Genomic DNA, 21,486 nt, shown 5'->3' with positions numbered 1-21,486 from the left:
TAAATTTGCAAAACCGACGAAGTTTCACAGAAGTTTATTTTTATTTAAATGACGGCCGATGTCGGATCTTTGTAGTCCAATAACAAACCATCCTGTAGAATAGAGTGTACCATGCTGCAAGTAACATGTAAAAATCATAACGCTTACAAGAGTACATATATGTTTGAAACGATGATTACATACCACATAAGTCCCACCGTAACACTATAATGTGTGTACACTGGTTGTATTGCTCGCACGTGTGATAAGCTAGATTTTATATTGCGACTTCTATACTTTAGTATTATTACGTATAAGAAATTGATTCTTGTACCACTATGAGCGCTACAGTCGTTTTAGTGTCAGATTGACTGGCCAGTGGGGGAGTTACAAGGAGAGACGCCCATGCATTCGTAAGATCTCCTGTGAACTTGCATCATTTATATTGTGACTGTGTTTTAGCATCAAGCTAAAATGGATATTATTTAAGGTCATGTCTAACCGTTACTTTGGAATTTTGTGAAACAAAGTGAGAAATCTGCCCGTTGCGAAAACTCTTCAGTGCCCCCTACCTCAGTTCACCTAATGACATTCAGTGCTCAGGGAAGACTGTTTTGCTGCATGCAGCACTCTACAGTCGTAAGCATGTAGTATTTTGTGCCCCCTACCTCAGTTCACCTAATGACATTCAGTGCTCAGGGAAGACTGTTTTGCTGCATGCAGCACTCGACAGTCGTAAGCATGTAGTATTTTGCACTGAGCCACTCATACAGGTGATATGGGCGGCGTGCGCACATTATGTTGTCATGGTGAGACATTTGTGGTATGTAGTCATTTTGTCAAAAGTACTTGCACTTTAGTTGGCCCTACGTATTGAATATCTTATCTGTTACACGGTACATTCTGTTCTACAGGATGGTTCGATAATGGGCTACAAAGGTCTCAGACTGGTTCTCGTTTAAATAAATCAAACTTCTGGGCAACTCTTTGACACTTTTGTAATTTTATCGACTCATGAGAAGCATTAAAATTACACTGTTCAGTTCATAAATTCTCGGACTATGGTACAGCAAATTGAGAAACATGACAGCATAAGACTGAAAATTTAATTATTCTACATAATACGACGTAAATTTTTGTCTTGACGTTTGGTGTACATATCGTACAGATAGCCTCATACTAAATAAGTGGTACCATGTCTCATGGTTAAAGAAAAATTTGAAGAAAAACAGGGTACAGAATAGTCGATAACAAATTATAATAGAACAAATAAACATTCTAAAATACCAAAAAATAGGAAGTAAAGACCATTAAAAATTCTCTAGATTGCTCTGGAATGATAGTCTATTCTCCCTATATCATGGCCATGAGCCAACGGTTACGTAGGTGTGGCATTAACGCCTGGCAGCCAAAAGCGAGGTACTGAAGCTTTCCGTGGGAATAGACAATTTTACGTACCTGTTATGGCGTATTAAAACGACCTTGGCCTCTCCAAACGTTGCTGGAATTTCTATATACTGGTGGAAAATTGATATTTCAGTCTGTTGAGTATCTTTCGCGGGGTCACTTGCTGATTTTGCTACTGTTGTTGTTGTTGTGGTCTTCAGTCCTGAGATTGGTTTGATGCAGCTCTCCATGCTACTCTATCCTGTGCAAGCTTTTTCATCTCCCAGTACCTACTGCAACCTACATCCTTCTGAATCTGCTTAGTGTATTCATCTCTTGGTCTCCCTCTACGATTTTTACCCTCCACGGTGCCCTCCAATACTAAATTGGTGATCCCTTGATGCCTCAGAACATGTCCTACCAACCGATCCCTTCTTCTGGTCATGTTGTGCCACAAACTTCTCTTCTCCCCAATCCTATTCAATACTTCCTCATTAGTTATGTGATCTACCCATCTAATCTTCAGCATTCTTCTGTAGCACCACATTTCGAAAGCTTCTATTCTCTTCTTGTCCAAACTATTTATCGTCCATGTTTCACTTCCATACATGGCTACACTCCATACGAATACTTTCAGAAATGACTTCCTGACACTTAAATCAATACTGGATGTTAACAAATTTCTCTTCTTCAGAAACGCTTTCCTTGCCATTGCCATCCTACATTTTATATCCTCTCTACTTCGACCATCATCAGTTATTTTGCTCCCCAAATAGCAAAACTCCTTTACTACTTTAAGTGCCTCATTTCCTAATCTAATTCCCTCAGCATCACCCGACTTAATTAGACTACATTCCATTATCCTTGTTTTGCTTTTGTTGATGTTCATCTTATATCCTCCTTTCAAGACACTGTCCATTCCATTCAACTGCTCTTCCAATCCTTTGCTGTCTCTGACAAAATTACAATGTCATCGGCGAACCTCAAAGTTTTTATTTCTTCTCCATGAATTTTAATACCTACTCCGAATTTTTCTTTTGTTTCCTTTACTGCTTGCTCAATATACAGATTGAACAACATCGGGGAGAGGCTACAACCCTGTCTTACTCCCTTCCCAACCACTGCTTCACTTTCATGTCCCTCGACTCTTATAACTGCCATCTGGTTTCTGTACAAATTGTAAATAGCCTTTCGCTCCCTGTATTTTACCCCTGCCACCTTTAGAATTTGAAAGAGAGTATTCCAGTCAACATTGTCAAAAGCTTTCTCTAAGTCTACAAATGCTAGAAACGTAGGTTTGCCTTTCCTTAATCTTTCTTCTAAGATAAGTCGTAAGGTCAGTATTGCCTCACGTGTTCCAGTGTTTCTACGGAATCCAAACTGATCTTCCCCGAGGTTGGCTTCTACTAGTTTTTCCATTCGTCTGTAAAGAATTCGTGTTAGTATTTTGCAGCTGTGACTTATTAAGCTGATAGTTCGGTAATTTTCACATCTGTCAACACCTGCTTTCTTTGGGATTGGAATTATTATATTCTTCTTGAAGTCTGAGGGTATTTCGCCTGTTTCATACCTCTTGCTCACCAGATGGTAGAGTTTTGTCAGGACTGGCTCTCCCACGGCCGTCAGTAGTTCCAATGGAATATTGTCTACTCCGGGGGCCTTGTTTCGACTCAGGTCTTTCAGTGCTCTGTCAAACTCTTCACGCAGTATCATATCTCCCATTTCATCTTCATCTACATCCTCTTCCATTTCCATAATATTGTCCTCAAGTACATCGCCCTTGTATAGACCCTCTATATACTCCTTCCACCTTTCTGCTTTCCCTTCTTTGCTTAGAACTGGGTTTCCATCTGAGCTCTTGATATTCATACAAGTCGTTCTCTTATCTCCAAAGGTGTCTTTAATTTTCCTGTAGGCGGTATCTATCTTACCCCTAGTGAGATAGGCCTCTACATCCTTACATTTGTCCTCTAGCCATCCCTGCTTAGCCATTTTGCACTTCCTGTCGATCTCATTTTTGAGGCGTTTGTATTCCTTTTTGCCTGTTTCACTTACTGCATTTTTATATTTTCTCCTTTCATCAATTAAATTCAATATTTCTTCTGTTACCCAAGGATTTCTACTAGCCCTCGTCTTTTTACCTACTTGATCCTCTGCTGCCTTCACTACTTCATCCCTCAAAGCTACCCATTCTTCTTCTACTGTATTTATTTCCCCCATTCCTGTCAATTGCTCCCTTATGCTCTCCCTGAATCTCTGTACAACCTCTGGTTCTTTTAGTTTATCCAGGTCCCATCTCCTTAAATTCCCACCTTTTTGCAGTTTCTTCAGTTTTAATCTACAGGTCATAACCAATAGATTGTGGTCAGAGTCCACATCTGCCCCTGGAAATGTCTTACAATTTAAAACCTGGTTCCTAAATCTCTGTCTTACCATTATATAATCTATCTGATACCTTTTAGTATCTCCCGGGTTCTTCCATGTATACAACCTTCTTTCATGATTCTTAAACCAAGTGTTAGTTATGATTATGTTGTGCTCTGTGCAAAATTCGACCAGGCGGCTTCCTCTTTCATTTCTGTCCCCCAATCCATATTCACCTACTATGTTTCCTTCTCTCCCTTTTCCTACACTTGAATTCCAGTCACCCATGACTATTAAATTTTCGTCTCCCTTCACAATCTGAATAATTTCTTTTATTTCATCATACATTTCTTCAATTTCTTCGTCATCTGCAGAGCTAGTTGGCATATAATCTTGTACTACTGTAGTAGGCGTGGGCTTCGTATCTATCTTGACCACAATAATGCGTTCACTATGCTGTTTGTAGTAGCTTACCCGCATTCCTATTTTCCTATTCATTATTAAACCTACTCCTGCATTACCCCTATTTGATTTTGTGTTTATAACCCTGTAGTCACCTGACCAGAAGTCTTGTTCCTCCTGCCACCGAACTTCACTAATTCCCACTATATCTAACTTCAACCTATCCATTTCCCTTTTTAAATTTTCTAACCTACCTGCCCGATTAAGGGATCTGACATTCCACGCTCCGATCCGTAGAACGCCAGTTTTCTTTCTCCTTATAACGACATCCTCTTGAGTAGTCCCCGCCCGGAGATCCGAATGGGGGACTATTTTACCTCCGGAATATTTTACCCAAGAGGACGCCATCATCATGTAATCATACAGTAAAGCTGCATGCCCTCGGGAAAAATTACGGCTGTAGTTTCCCCTTGCTTTCAGCCGTTCGCAGTACCAGCACAGCAAGGCCGTTTTGGTTATTGTTACAAGGCCAGATCAGTCAATCATCCAGACTGTTGCCCTTGCAACTACTGAAAAGGCTGCTGCCCCTCTTCAGGAACCACACGTTTGTCTGGCCTCTCAACAGATACCCCTCCGTTGTGGTTGCACCTACGGTACGGCTGTCTGTATCGCTGAGGCACGCAAGCCTCCCCACCAACGGCAAGGTCCATGGTTCATGGGGGGGATTTTGCTACTATTCAATCGAAAAGAAAATAGAACATGAACAGCAACGATTGAGGTTCGCAACACAGATAAAGTTACTTTTACATTTATTACTGGGAAACCTACAGCGATGGAAGCACATCTTTGTAATTGACATTATCCTGAGGGTTCAGCATTCGTTTGCTGAGTACAGCTTTGGCGACCACGCGGTTCCTGAGCAGGGGACTGGTAAATGCCGCCAGTCCTCTATCACCGTAAGCTCTGGGCATGCTTCAGGGATCACTGTACGGCGCGGCAGTGGAACATTGTGTGTCAAAGGGAATGGGGATCTTCGCTTGAGCGCTCGCATCTCGAAGATAGTAAAAATCTCTACAAAAAACGCTCAACCACAATGTGTGCTGTGCACCGATTAGATGCATGGCTATTGGGGTGAACAGTCGTTAGCGATCGACCTCTGGGGAACCTGCCACACTTCAGGTGCGCGAGGCGCTGTTCGAGTAGACCCTTATTTTCCTAGCTGCTCGTGGGACTGCAATAGTCGCTTCTAAATTCTCCCTTCCTCCTGCCAGTGGAAAGGATACGCCGCTGGAAGGTACCACCGCACAGTGTAACAAAAGGGCTGGTGTAGCCAGCCCTCCTAAAATAGTCAACAGTAACAGAATGCACGCTGTTTCTCAGATTCTGTTTTTCATAGCAAAATGAAAAGGGGTAGTTACCACAAAGTTTCTGAATTTTACATACAGAAAGGATTAGAAGGCATTGCTGGAACTTTAAAATCTGTTAAACGCTTGTGCAATGGGACTCTGTAGGTTGGAAAATCTACCTCACAACAAGTAAAAAGCCTTCAGACAGCTCAGAGCCTCGGGGAGTATACGATAGAAACTGAATTGCAAAACACCTTTGAACTGCTGTAAAGATGTTGTGACTTGCAGGGATCTAGTTCACATTGCCCAAGAAGACCTGAAAGCTGAGTAATCCTGCAAGGCATTGTCATAGTGTAAAACATCATGAAACGATCTAGTCAAACCAGACTCTTTTATCCTTAGTTTTAACACCAAGAAACTTCCAGAGTATTTCAAGGCAGGTTTTCTACGATCAGGTGTACAGCCTTATTTCCCAAACACAATATTGCGTTTTAAATGCGAGCACTTTGGGCACACTGCTTTTGGTTGTAAAGGAGAAGGCAACTGTGGCAAATGTAGTAAAACAGTCCATGAAGGAGTTGATTGTTCTTCTTCTTCAAAGTGTGTCCACTCCTCTGGGAATCACCTTGTCTGAAGTCGGGTCTGCATAGTTTTACTTAAAGAACGGATGATCTAGATCAAAAGGACTAAGCACATCCCTTATGGTGAAGAAAAGAAGTTATACAAGTCCATGCAACCGCCCACATTTGGTGCCTCTTTTTTTTGCGTTATCAGTCGACCAGTACAGAAAACCAATGACGCTACACAAACAGAGATTTCTAGCGTCGTCGCTAGTACCTGCGTTCCTGCAGTTCTTTGAAGCTTGGCTCTCACCCAAGATCTTCAGAAAAGGCCATGGTTGCTGACATCGCGGAACTTCTTCACTGTCCAGCGTTGCCAGTACCACTACTACTTCTGAAGTTGTGGCTCCAAAGTCACCTCAGAAGGAAAAATCGAAGAAGAAGCCGAAGAATCGCCCACTGACGGTGACAGGGAGTACAAAGTCCGACGACGTCGACGTCATCGCCGGCCCGGGTGGCCGAGTGGTTCTAGGCACTAAAGTCTGGAACCTCGCGACTGCTACGGTCGCAGGTCCGAATCCTGCCTCGGGCATGGATGTGTGTGATGTCCTTAGGTTAGATTTAAGTAGTTCTAAGTTTTAGGGGACTGATGACCTCAGGAATTAAGTCCCATAGTGCTCAGAGCCATTAGAGCCATTTCGACGTCATCCCATCTGACGTCTCTCTGGATCTTTCGAGGCGATGGGCCTTGATGTGGGGCTGGGACAATCATCTCGCTTCAAGACTTTGCTGCCACCAGTTTTGGGCTCCCATCCCAGCCAGAAAGTCAGGATGAAAGTTTTATTCCCGTGATAGATAACTCCCATTCTCCAGTGTAATATTAAGGGGTTCAGAGAACATATCAAGGATCTGAAATTGCTAGCACAGGTATGAACACATGCCAGTGTTTAAAAGAAACACATTTTAAAGAGGCTGATGGTCTGTGCTACACAGCTATATCCTTTAACGAAAGGATCACTTTACAGAGGTCAAGGCCGAGAGAGAGGTTGCTGTGTACGTCAACAACCGCGCATCACTTCTCTGCTCTCCGAATGACTACACACATGCAGGCAGTTCCTGTCAAAACTCATGGTTGTCAGAGGCTGAGTGTTTGCTCGCTGTATCGACGTTCGCAGAATGCAATATGATACGCCCTGCTGAACCCACAGGACAGGACGGGATAGGTAGTTGGAATTGTGGAAAGGGGTCAAAATGAGCGGCTGTCAGTTACACTCGAACACATATAACTTTATTTATTTGACCAAACATTACAGTACAAATTTTTGAACTTAGTTATCGGCTGAATACGCCGCACTATCTTTGCCTTAAGGGCACAACCACTTTAATTTTTAAAAAAAACCGGCTAAATGCCATTAACTCAAAATTCAGACGCCAAAGAGAATATTTAGAAGATAGAAGGCCTCATGTTAAGTAAGTTCTATAGTTTGGCTGAAAGCCAAAAATCTGAAAACCAACAACCTTAATTTTAAGGCCCATGATTTAAGACTCAAGGTAAAATTAAATTAAAAAAACACAAGGCAGAGGGCCTTATCTTCAATTAAGCTGAAGGCCCCATGACTTAAAACTCAAGGTAAAATAAACTTAAACAATAAAGCTGTACCTTAAATTAGGCTGAAGGCCCCAAATAATCTAATGGTTGACAAGCAAGAAACTTTAATTTTAAAGCGGCTGAGGACCCATGACTTAAAAAACCACTAAAAACTTCAACTTTAATTCAAAACTATCGGCTATGAGCCATAAAAATACACACAGCAGAAAATAAGAAAAGGCAGTGCAGCTAACAGCGCTGAGAAGTTTCGGGGGTCGGCCAGCATTTGAAATACTAACGATCACTTAGGTGAGACAGGCAGTCGGGCCGACCATTCTCGATCTGACAACAACCCAAGCAACAGACAGTCAACAGACCCACCGACAAGGTAACTTGCACTCTACTCGACCAGCACACAACCGGGAGTTCAATGCAAACGTAAAAGGCATGGATGCTCACAACCAAGCATACATTAAGCTTTCAAACTACACACCGTGCTGGACAGCGACAACACGGTGAAGAAAGGACAAAAAATCGTTCAAATGGCTCTGAGTACTATGGGACTTAAGTTCTGAAGTCATCAGTCTCCTAGAACTTAGAAGTAATTAAACCTAACTAAACTAAGGACGTCACACACATCCATGCCCGAGGCAGGATTCCAACCTGCGACCGTAGCGGTCGCGCGGTTCCAGACTGTAGCGCCTAGAACCGCTCGGCCACACCGGCCGGCAGGAAAGGACACTGCCTGAATTTACGTCAATGGCCAGGGTAGGTAACCGGGACGTTAACGGCCACAAGGCAGAAAATTCCGCTTCAATTCCAAATAACCGAATACAGTTAACTCCATTGGACGGTGGCTAAACCTTCTCCAACTCGAACACACACGTTGTTGCTAGTGGGGAATGTCCTAACAGCCAACAATGAGAACAAAACGGCACAATGTGAACAGTCTTGACTTGCTGGTAAATTAAATCCAAACTCAACCTTCGTGTCCAGGGTCGGTGAGCCGCGGACCTCGTAGCAATCGGAACAGCCCCACACTCTCCGGCACTGTGTAGAGACCGCCAGCGGGCCCGGCCGAACTACGCCCCTGGGAGATTTCCTCGCTGCTCCACGCCAACCTACCGACTGCTCGCACACCAGCACGGAGACAGCACAAAATATCTGAGCAGTCGACTTCACAAGCAACACGTAATTTCACAAACACTATGACGAAGAACGCAATCAATGCTAAAAGCGGTGACTGAGCAATGACATGGGCAAACCACGAGTTGAGACACACACCGCCAACCCGTAAGCAGCCGGCGAGGAAATATACGTCGTCCGATAAGACGACCAACCGACGATCGACCAAGACCGTCCCCACTTCAAGTCATGTGTACCGGCAACGGTCGTGCGACTCATGGCTATCCAAGCCTCGCTACTGCTCCAACACGACAGACTTCCGCCGCGTCCCAACTCTACGGCTGCCAGATCCGAACTGCACAATAGGCGCGTTCCCACTTCCTGGCATATTCAAACTCCCTGCTAACACACGACAACCGGGAAGTAATAGCAGTCAGCAAAGATAATACGCCAGGGCCTGTATCGATAATTACTGCTGCTGCCGCTCACGGGCAGGCAAGGTGGCAACTCGGTGACACCAGTAATTGAAATTAACATAACGAGGTGGTAGTACAGTACGAACACGAGCCACGCACGGCTCACAACAGAATCTGAGGCTCTCATAGAGCTTGTGGATCAGTTCCCATGATGATTCCTCCTTCTGGGAGATTTCGATGCCTGTCATGCCTTGTGGGGCTCGACCTGTACTTGCCGTCGGATTCACGTGTTGGGGAGCCCATTGATGTCTCACGATGATGATGATGATGATGATGTCTGGAGCTTATGGGTGCTCAACGGTAAGGTCATCAGCACCCTTACCCTCATTAAAACAAAGGTATGTGGCTAAAACCTTTAAATTTATTCCACACTCAAGCATCGATTCGACCACACAAACATTTAGTCTTATATGCTCTAAAACAACGGAGAAAGAGTAAAATCAGCTATGCATGAGATTAAAACACAAGTAAAACGATAATGGAAGTTAGAGGCACAGGTTAATGGACTACTTACTAAAAATATGGGGGAGCTTGTCAGACCATAAAATCTTAGGAAAAATTTTGGACAATTCACAAACCTTCAAAACTCGAACCAAATTCGTTTGAAAATTATTTAAAAGAGATCCGCCAGCAGATCAAATGTCGCACACAGTGATCTGTATGCCACCAAGCGCCATACATTGGAGGGTCCTCTTGTAGAGCGAGAAGCCGTTGGCCAAAGGGATGTGGCCTATGTGAAGACGAGTAAGGAGGACCTCACACCGTCGTTGTGACTGGAAGGAGATAGACCATTGCCGCATTGTGGGCTGTGCTAGATGGAGCTTCTTGTCTGTCACTTCCAGCCACTCATTCTCTCAGTGATGCAAGACTCTGGAGTTCAACAGCGAGGTTGTAGCGTGCAGTGGCATGGCGCACTGAAATACCAGAGGGTCACGACACGCCTACTTGGCTGCTAGATCCGCCGTTTCATTCCCAGCCATTCTCATTTGCCCAGAACCCAGCAGAAAGACACCTCCCTACCGAGTGTTTGTAGTTGGAGGAGGGTGAAGAACGTCTTCTGCTCCAATGCCCGCAAGATCGCGTATAATTCTGTACTGAAGATTGTAAAGTCCTGAGGCAGTTGGATCTTGAAGACACCATCTGGGAAAACAACAGCTCACTCAACAGAGTCCCATTGTTTACACCCATCTGTAAAGAAAACTATACAGTTGTGGTGCTCAGATGAACTGTCAGAATGTATCACACAGAAGAGCTGCAAGGAACTTACATGCCTGACGTACCATGAAGAGCTGCCACTGGATGGTAAGTGGTGGTTCTCTAGCCTTAGCACAAAGACTGAGTATGAGATTGGTCCTTTAAGCACCCATGGTTAGGCTAATCCCCTCATGATTGTCTGTATGTGTCTCAAGCAGGAGGCCCTGTTGTCCCATATACCATGCACCCATAGTCCAGGAGCGAACACACGAGAACCCTATACAAGTAAGGGAGAAGCCACTTCTAGCGGATGTGGTAGATTAGATTAGATTTGACTAGTTTTTCGTCCTATAAATCCGTGCTGAGGAGATCCTCGTGGATGTGGAACATGTCAATTTTTTTTTTTAAAAAGCTGGAATAACAATACTAATAGTATGAATATATTCAATACATCATTTATTTCTATCAAAAAATTCGTCAATGGAGTAGAAAGAGTTGGCCACTAGTAAGTCTTTCAGGCTCCTTTTAATCTGAACTTCATTTGTAACTAAATTTTTATGCTTGCTGGAAAATTATTGAATATGAGTGTTCCTGAGTAGTGGACCCCTTTTTGAACTAAAGTAAGTGCTTTTAAGTCCTTGTGCACATCATTTTTCTTCCTGGTATTGTATGTATGAACTGAGCTGTTTGTTGGAAAAAATGGCTCTGAGCACTATGGGACTTAACATCTGAGGTCATGAGTCCCCTAGAACTTAGAATTACTTAAACCTAACTAACCTAAGGACATCACACACATCCATGCCCGTGGCAGGATTCGAACCTGCGACCGTAGCGGTCGCGCGGCTCCAGACTGCAGCGCCTACAACCGCTCGGCCACTCCGGCCGGCTGTTGGAAAAAGAGATATATTATTTAGGACAAATTTCATTAAGGAGTAAATATACTGAGAGGCAGTAGTTAGTATACCCAGTTATTTGAAGAGGTTTCTACAGGACGTCCGTGCATTTACTCCACAAATAATACGTATTACACGCTTTTGGACTCTGAAAACTTTTATTTGACTTGAAGAGTTACCCAAAATATTATACCATATGACATGGAATGAAAGTAGGCAAAGTATGCAAGCTTTCTCATTTTTATGTCGCCTATGTCTGCTAACACTCGAATTGCAAATACATATTTGTTAAGGCGTTTCTGCAGTTCTGTGGTGTGCTCCTCCCAACTGAATTTATTATCAAGTTGAAATCCCAGGAATTTAAGACTGTCAACCTCTTCTATCTGCTCTTCTTCATACATTATGCATATGCTGGGTGGAAACCTCTTACAGGTTCTAAATTGCATACAGTGAGTCTTTTCGAAGTTTAATGTCAGTGAGTTGGTTTTAAACCATTTATTAATATCCATGAAAATATCATTAGCAGATCTTTCTAGAACTACACTCGACATACTATTTATTGCAATACTTGTGTCATCTGCAAACAAAACGAACTCTGCTTCTGGCAGTGTAACTGATGCGAGATCATTAATGCCCACGAGGGAGTCGCTTGTCCATCTCTGTTCAAATGTGTGAACTGCCCTGGAGCTCACCCTGTATGGAGTTGGGAATGTAGCGTGTATCTGGAAGAATGGAAATACAAGAGCTTAAGACTACGAAGCGCATTCTTTGTGGTGACGCAAGGAGTGTGTTTAAACCCACGCTGACACCAACATTAGGTATCTCCTTTGTTTTAATTCTTAAACAGCCAGTGTAGAAATATGATGCTGCTACCCAAACAGAGGTTGCTACTGTCGGCATCCAGCAGCTGCGTTTGTCAGTACACTTGTGCTACTGCAGTTATTTCGACTCGTCTACATCCCCAAAGAACTGTAGAAAAGGACGTGATTGCCACCATTGCAGAGCACCCAGCCTTCAAAAAATTCTGTCTGGTACGCTGTCCAGTGTTGCAACCACCACAACCACAGCTGTGTCTCCGAAGCCTACCCATGGCAAAACTTCAATAGTCAACTGTCGACAACTGACGCATTGAGGAGGTAAGCAATCCGATGATATCGACGTCATTCCCTCTGACGTCTCCCAAGATTCTTCTGGAGAACTAATGGACACTGATGTCAGACAGGGGCAATCACCTCTCCCTAAAACTGAGCGTCGACCAATTATGGGCTCAACTCCACGGTGGAAAGACAGATGATTTTGCAACCCCCGTGATAGATGACTCCCATATTACAAAGTAAATGAAACTGTTAACACAGGAAGGCCCCCTGTACTTATATTTGCAGGAAATGCATTTTAAAGCATCCGGCGCCCCTCTCATAGAGGGCTGTATGCTTTTTCACAAGGATGACCTGATCGGGGAAAGCGCTAAGCAAAGGGTTATAGACAGTGCATACCACTCCTCTACTTTTCTCCTAGCTACTGACCTGCAAGCAGTTGGAGTTGAAATTCATATGTGTCAGAAGATCACTGTTTGCTCATTTTACTTACATTCACATGACACAATAGACTCTCGCAGATCTTATGGAACGATTCTCCGACCACATCTCCTACAGGGAGACTTCAATGTCCGTCATGTCCTCTGGGGCTCGACCTCTACTTTCCCTCGGGATCGGGTTTTGGAGAGCCTCATGATGCCTCACGACCTGTGCATTATTAACACAGATATGCTCACTCCGTACTCCTACTGGATCGTTCACGGCCATCGATCTCTCATTCGCGGTCCAGCCCTCGTGGGCTCCGTCACTGACGACCTTCATTCCAGAGACCACTTCCCACTCCGCATTCACCTACTGGATGGTAGATTCCTTGAACACCGAGCTGGTTGGTCAGCGGGTTTAACTGAACACTGTAAAGACAGTTTGCTGTGTTGAACGGCGGTGACAGCATGGGTGGACCGCATCACAACTGATTCATCATGCCGCTAATGTATCTATACGAAAGCCTGCACGTCATCTTAGGCGAAGTGTACCTTCGTGGAGTGATGAATGCCGCTCAGCAATTCATGACAGGCGTGAGGCTCTTTGATGGTATAAATGCCACCAACAGCAGACAACCTCATTCCCTTTCGAGTCGCCAGAGCCAAGACTCGGTGCAAATTAAGGAGAACAAGGAAAGTTCATGGCAAGCGTTCCTGGACTCCGTAAGTAGTGGGAAAGCACCAAACGTATCGGTATCCCATTAGTTACCGGAATGTCTCCTTAAGAAGCTGTGAAGTAGCGAGTGTTTAACTGCAGCCTGGTCAGGATGTCGGAGACCAGGCAAATACGAAGTCTCTCAGAGTGTGGATTCAGGAGATTTCAATCCACTGTGGACAACCTGACCTTGCTAGAGACGGCTATTCAGGAGGCTTTCCTACGTAAACACATTCTGTTGGTTTATTTTTTCATATCAGTAATGCCTATGATACTACTTGGAGGTACCTTGTTCTCAGAAAGCTTCACCAGTTAGGATTCCGTTGCATCTCCCCATCTTTATTCAGTCCTTTCTGTCAAAGCGCTTCTTTCGGTACCGAGTTGGTGACTTGCTGTCGAATAGTTTCTAGCAAGAGTATGGTGTACTTCAGTGAGTGTTTTTAGTGTTACCCTCTTTGCCATAGTTATCAACAGTACAACGTCCATGGTAAGGAGTCCTGTACAGTGCTCCTTATTTGTGGACTATTTTTCAGTTTTCTGATCCTCTACGAGTATTGCAAGAGCAGCTCGTCATTGGAGTTTACACTGAAGATGCTGGAGAATTGGGCAGAACAGACTGGTTTTACATTATCTGTGGAGAAGTGTGTATTCATTTTAATCATTTTTGTCATATTTTTAATTTGCCTCAGTTGCGTATGTGGAACACCATTCGATTTTTAAATACCCTTGCGTCTTTTGGGCCTCCTTTTTGACTCCGTCATAGTTACCACACCTGAGAGACGTGAAGGCAAGGGCTCAGAATGCACTGAAAATTTTGAAGTTTCTTAACGACAAATCTTGGGGAGCGGACTAGGTGCGTCTGCTCCAGTTTTATAAGGATCTCGCTAGCGTGCGGCTGGACTGTGGGTGCACAGTTTACAGATCATGGAGGCCTTCGTAACTGAAAATCGTTGCCACTGTCCACCGTGAGGCCATCAGGTTATGCACAGGCACTTACAGGACCAGGCGCATACCCAGTCTCTGTGCTGATGCCATATGGTGTCCTCAAGATTCGGTTACCCCCAGAGTTCACTGTTTGAAGCCAGACTATCCGCGATCTTGACGGCGCTAGAACAAATGGTTCAAATGGCTCTGAGCACTATGGGACTTAACATCTGAGCTCATCAGTCACCTAGAACTTAGAACTACTTAAACCTAACCAACCTAAGCACATCATCCACATCCATGCCCGAAGCAGTATTCGAACTTGCGACCGTAGCAGTCGCGCGGTTCCGGACTGAAGCGCCTAGAACCGCTCGGACACAAGGTCGGCGGCACTGGAGCAGATGAGGTTTGTCAGGACTGCTGAATTTCTCGTCTGTTCCGCGTCCCTGAGTGCTCTTCAATCTCTGCGAATCTTCTATCCAGCTGTAGTTCAGGATATCCATGACGCTCTCATCTGGCTACAACAGTTGAGGAGGGGATGTCCTTCTGCTTGCAGTCAGGTCACATGGATGTTGCGGAGATGTGACCACTGTGTGGCGGCCAGCCCCACTCCGGGAAACTGCACCAAGGCAAAGAGTTTAGGATGTTTTAGGAAGTAACTGGTCACTGTAGGTCGAGGTGTGACGCTGTGGCCAGCAACATATGCCGCTTTCAAGTGCACTTGAGATAAAACACTTTAGATGGGAAACTGATTAGTAGTTTTCATTCTGTAATCAGAGTAAACCGTGCCGAAATGCAATTCACTTACTGAAGTCAAATTTCATGCTTGTAATTTTTTTTTTTTTTTTTTGCGGTTCTGTATCTGAATCGGTAAAAACGAAACCTTTAGACGATCGGTTTGTTATCCGTCTGTCTGTTTGTCTATCGGCTAGACTGTTCAAAACTTTTTCTCAGGAACAAATAAAAGTATCATGTTGGAGTATATGTCAGATACTAAAGTCTATAGTTACTTCGCAGTGTAATAAATGTAAGTTGATAATCAATGCAACCAAAACACGTCCATTTATGTCACATATTTTCGTACTTACAAACTCAGTCACAAAAACCCACATGGTACTTCGCGTTGACCTAGAATCATGAAATTTGGCAAGAAGTAATGTTTCACTGTACAAGTAAAGTAAAATATCCGAAAATTGTTTATCTGTAATTATATCACACGAAAAAAAATTGTCTGTCTGTCCCTACTTCTGTTAAGACCCCTTTTCCTCAGGAACGGGTTGACATATCGAGTTGAAATTTGTCACATGCTGAGGTCTATAGACATTTGGCGGCGTAAAAATTTTAAGCTCATGAGTCAATGAAATGAAAAGGTACAATAAATTGTGTCACGCACTTTGATACTTGCAAACTTACTCATTGAAACATATAAGGTACAACCCCTTGGCGTAGGACCATAACATTTGACATTTGGCAAGAAGAAAGGTTTCACAGTGTAATTGAAGTTAAAGAATCAGACCATAGTTAATCTGTAATTACATTGCGCAAAAAAAGTATTTGTTATCCGACTTAAAACTTGAAAAGCTTTCTTTTAAAGTCATGAAATCGCTGGGATTGTCGTCTTTCCAGTATCAATTTCGATAACAGGCAAAAATCCTCGCTTTCCGGAACGGATGAATTTTGCATATACATAACCACTGCGCGAGTGCCCTGAGCAATAGATATCCCCATTAGGATTCCATTATGTGCTCGAATAAATGGCCACAAGCTAAGTTTGATGGCAACCACGTGCAATTTTCAGGAACTATTCCTGAACTTATTTTGTAGTGTTTTCTCTCAGCTCCTGTAGCGAGTGCCTGTAACGACAACTGAGTTATTGTTCTAGGTGTGAATAGTTCACGTCTACTGAGAAGTTTTAAATAAATCTTACTGGGCCGATAACGCAATTGGCATAACAGGTGGCGTAGACCATCTGCGTGAGCGAGACCTTACTATGAGACACAGTCTTAGAGGTCCAACATTCAATTCAAACAGCCCACGGTCAAGTTTGAAACTAGAATGAAAGTACCACTCTGCAGTGAAGTGCGTGCTGATATGAAAATACCTGGCAGATTAAAACTGTGTACTAGGCCGACACTCGATTTCGGGAGCTTTGTCTTTCGTGGGCAAGTGCTCCACCAACTGAGCTACCCAGACACGATTCATGATCCGTCCACATGGCTTAACTTCCGCCATTACCTCATCTCCTAACTTCCAAACTTTACAGAAGCTCTCCTGCGGAACTTGCGGCAGTAGCACTCCTGGAAGAAAGGATGTTGTGGGGATATGGCTTAGCTAAAGCCTGGGGGATATTTCCAGAATAGAATTTTCACTCGGCAACGGAGTCCGCGATGATAGGAAACTTCCCGGTAGATTAAAAAAGTGAGATGGAGCGATAATTGAATTTGGGACCTGAGCCTTCCGTGGGCAAGAGTTCAACCGACTGATCTACCCAAGCGCGACTCACGAACACTCCTCACAGTTTCAGTTCCTCCAGTACCTCATCTCCTATCTCCCTGAGGTACTGGCGGAGGTAAAGCTGTGAGGTCTGGTCGTGAGTCGTGCTTGGATAGCTCACGCGGTACAGCACTTGTCCGCGAAGGACGTAGGTCGGCAGTTGGAGTCTCGGTCCGGCATACAGCTTTGCCAGGAAGTTTCAGTTTCGAAACTGCTCGTCCGCTTCGTGTCTTCACTGAGGCTCCTTAACAATAGTAAGTCGTATCATCCTCTGAGACCGCTAGTTCCTCTTTCAATTTTTGTGGGACCGGTTCATCAGGAGCGGCAGAACGGAGAATGGTCATTTGTCTACGGCGGAAGCTTCAAACTGAATCGGTTTATCAATACGGAAGCGCGTAGTCTACCCAGCCGAGCGAAACCGCGGTTGCCATCGCTTCCGCGAACTGCCGCTGGCGGGAGAAAGCCGAGTCGCAACCAATCGCCGAAGACTCGCCGCTAATTGCGTTCGGTCTCCGCTCGAAGCGTTCTATCAGACTGCTGCAAACAGATCGCCGTCTGCCGCTGCCTGTGGCCAATTTCTAATTGCGGCTGGGGCCCTCCTGCGGCTCGGGGTTAATTTGCGGCCGTAAATCCGAGACGGTTCTACCGGCGCCCGTAGCTGTTACAACGTGAAACGAAATTTATTTAATACTTCCATTACGCCCGTAACGGTGGAGGGTGATAGGCTCTCGCGTCTTCTCGCAATGTGGCGTGCATATCGAGCGTGAAGCGGTGATCGTTTCTTCAGTCCCCTTATTCTGTCCTGGAATGAAGTTGGAAGCCTGGAGCAAATCGTACGCGAATTGTCTGCGCCGTCGGTTGCACCGACACAGTTACAGCCCTGAAGGGGCGTTTGGAGAACGAATCGTCTGCTCAGAGCAGCGTAACGGAAAACGACGTTTCTGCGGAGAGCACCATTTGCGAAGAACTACGACCAGAGGAAGCGTTCTTAGACGAAAGCTTTCAGTATTAGGACACTAGTCTAACGCATTTTCCATGAGTATGTAATATTCGATCCCAATCAGTGTGCAACAGAGTTAGACATCTAAGTAAGTACATTTTAGGTATAAATAATCATCAGTCTTGCACTATTAAAAGATCATAGAGATGTAATACTTATAAACAAAATATAGTTTACCTCTTTCTCTCTCTTGCTTCCTACTCGCTGTCTAAGATGTGTTTGTTATGTCATGAATGAAAAAGGTTTCGTGTTCTTTTTCGTCATTAACTAATATCAGATCAGCTTTTCATGACCCAGCTCCTACAGACAAGTCGGATAAACAGCAACAGAAGAGCGGCTTAGTTTCTTTGAAGTGGTAAGTTAAGCACAAATTAACAGTCATAGTATATTTATAGGTTAAAAAGGGAAGACACTCTCCCGTGCAACGCCCGTATGGGTGATCTCGTAATTCCCGCTATAATTTTTGGAAAACGGGAACTTCCCACTTACAATAATTGTATCATCAGCATGCTGATACTGACGATAGCGTACTGTTTTAGAAATCTGAGAATAATTGTTTTGAGATTCTGGTATTGTTTATCCAAATCTTACTAAATTTTACAAAAAAAATATTCTAGAATGCGATAGTTTTCGTCATCAATAACTTTTGAAAAAGTAGACAAAATGTGTTCATGTTTGTCGTATGTCTTCATTTGAAAATAAATGATGTAATGACGAACCTTCATTAATCATATGCTAAAAATTTGACTACATTTCAGTGTAATTGCTTTTAATTGCTACAAAGCATACAGAATGGAATAATAACGTACATGTGATTATACGAATCGCATAATTCAGATATAGGTTTGTATGGAGAGCTTTTATAAGCATTTGTATCGTCTACTAAAGTAATGAAAATATACCTTCTCCTCCCCCTTGCAAGATACCTCTTGTGGGAGGGAGAAAGAGGTGTGAATTTTGATTTAAATTCTATAAATGAAATGCAAGGAGTGCTGCTCAACATATAAGTAGTTTATTCAGTGAAACTGCATTAAACGGCACATGCAATAATTATTGAAATTTTGTCAAATTCATTTAACAATCACTCACAAATTATTCAAATAATGATAAACAAAAATAAAAAAATGGGTCGCCAGATACTGTAGAAGGTATCAAAAAATAAAAAACAACAAATAGAAATGAATTGTCACCAAGAGCTCACAACAAGCGAATTATATAAGGTGCCTGCCCTGGTATTTGCCTTTTAACATGAGCATTGTATAACTTCATTCTAATTTAACATATAAATAAACTATACGAGACGGGATGGCCTGGTGTATTAAATGAGGAAGGAAAAAAAAACAAAAAAAAAACAGCTGAACCTATGACTCTCTTAACGGGCAAACAATGAATACTGTGCCTTGCGTCTGTATTAGCATCTAACACATTGCAAAGAAATTGAAGAAAGTGAAAGAAGAATGCTCAGCTAGAAAGGCGGGCGTTTTCTGTATTACCATGTTCATAGAGTGGTCGGCATGGCGGTGGAGTCGGCTGATTGCGGGCGGCTGCATCAAGACTCTGCCGGCGTCGTAGTTGATAGCGTCTAACATGCCCTACGCTGAAAATAGTGACCGAAACCTGCTACTGGAAGTTATCATTACTGGACGACGGTATGCGTCCATCTGCAAGTGCAAACCTACGTAAAACTGCATTAAACAAAGCTCAAAACTCTTATAGCATTACTACCGTCATCGGACATGTAGTAAATCAAAATGGTCCTGAGTTACGCTCTTGATAACGCGCACAGTGAGTGAAGCTCGCCTACTTGCAGTTAACAAACTTTGCTCTCTACGCTGTTTGCGACGAATGCAAAGTGCATTGTCTCATGACAAGCGATAAGAGAATCGTTGCGACTTATCGGAAGCAGTCAAGAGTGAACTCCTGCCTCCTCAGAAGCAAAATTCGGAATGCCATACTCGTGCGCTCCTCGCACCTGGAGAGAGAGAGCCGCTCTCCTCCAGCGTATTGTCTCCGCCCTTCTGCAAATTAAATAGCTCGTACTATTTTTCAAAGCGAACTTTAGATTCTTGCGAATGAAGAAGTCCCTTTCAAAATTTCCTCCCCCCTTCCGTCACATTCCACGAGGGAAAGAGAGCGATACTCTGTGTGAGACAGAGTATACAAATAAACCAAGACTTCTCCCTTTGCCGCTACGTTCCCAGGTGTTCTGCTCGCGGGAAACGGCCAAAATTCTTGGGCACCCGAATCGTGCTGTTGCTATTCAAGTCGCCGCTCTGTCCGCGTTACCTAGAATCGTGACAAAACTGTTTTCCGCTCTAAGTTTGTCGTTTCCGCTGCCTCGGGCACACGTGCGAATGTCCACGGCCTCCTTTGGCAGCGTGTTGATGTATGCAGCGTCTTCGCCTGTCGCTAATCCTCTGGGGGCCTGCGCTCTGTGAAGCGTGCTGACATAGGCGCGCGACCGCCACTCGCCCATGGGCGCACTACCTGTGTCCACCTGGCCGCCGGGCTTCCCAGCTAGGAACGCATCAGAAGAATTCCTTTCGCGCACAAAGTGTACCAAGTTTGCAAAGAGAAGAATCATAGCCCTTTACCGATGCTTAATGACACAATAATTCACCTCCATCACACTTCATATATTGCAATAAACTAAAGACTGATTTTAAAAGCAATTATGTCCTTTAATTATAAACATGAAAAGTTTTGACGCTTTTCACCCTCCCCTCCCCCAGTAAAGTTTCAAGCAATATTCCTGCTTCTTGACAAGAAGGAACCTTTGGCCGTGGCCAGATATTGGCCTGAAAAACTTTAAAAGAAATTTTCCTGACACAAAAATGTGAAGTAAATGTGTTATCACTTACGTTCCGTCACATCGAGCTTACGTGCAATATCACACATGCTTGAGACCAAATAAAGCAGAAGGGATAGATGACATTCTTTGGAAAAAAGATAAAAGAAGACCGTCAAGTCCATCTAGAGCTCCTCAAGTGATTCCAAGTTGCTATGTCGTTCGCCACTGAGACACAATGGCAATATGGCATGGCCACGTTTCACCATACGTAAATATCTCAGGTATTACCACCATGTGCCCGTTCCTCGCTGGCAAACAGGGTGTACCGTCTCTTCCTATTTCAGACGTCCTCGTACTCTGACATCCTCGTGTACCACCATCTACCACGTCACGATTTCCTCTGCACTCACAGCACCCAGTGGTGGTTTTCGTGGACCCATGTTTTGCAGCACATGGTGAATAGACGTACAAGTGTGACGTTGTGGCACCTGTTCTCTGTAGCAAGTAAGTCGTCTCTAGACGATACAACTGCTCACTGGCAGGTGTTACTGCCTAGCCTTGTGGAGAGACGCGCTGCTACAGTCTATGACACTCGACGCCAATTCCTGGCAACAAAGCGTTGTGCTCACGGCGATACCCGTCATCGATGCATTTTCGGCGTGTCGATGTACTCAAGGGGAACAGCACTGACAAGATAGAGGATACGAGCAGCCAAAGAACCGCAACGAGAGTTT

Source organism: Schistocerca serialis, chromosome 7 (assembly GCF_023864345.2).
Source record: "Schistocerca serialis cubense isolate TAMUIC-IGC-003099 chromosome 7, iqSchSeri2.2, whole genome shotgun sequence".
In the NCBI taxonomy this organism is placed as follows: Eukaryota; Metazoa; Arthropoda; class Insecta; order Orthoptera; family Acrididae; genus Schistocerca; species Schistocerca serialis.
The sequence above is the reverse complement of the archived record's forward strand: the minus strand, read 5'-3'. Positions refer to the sequence as shown.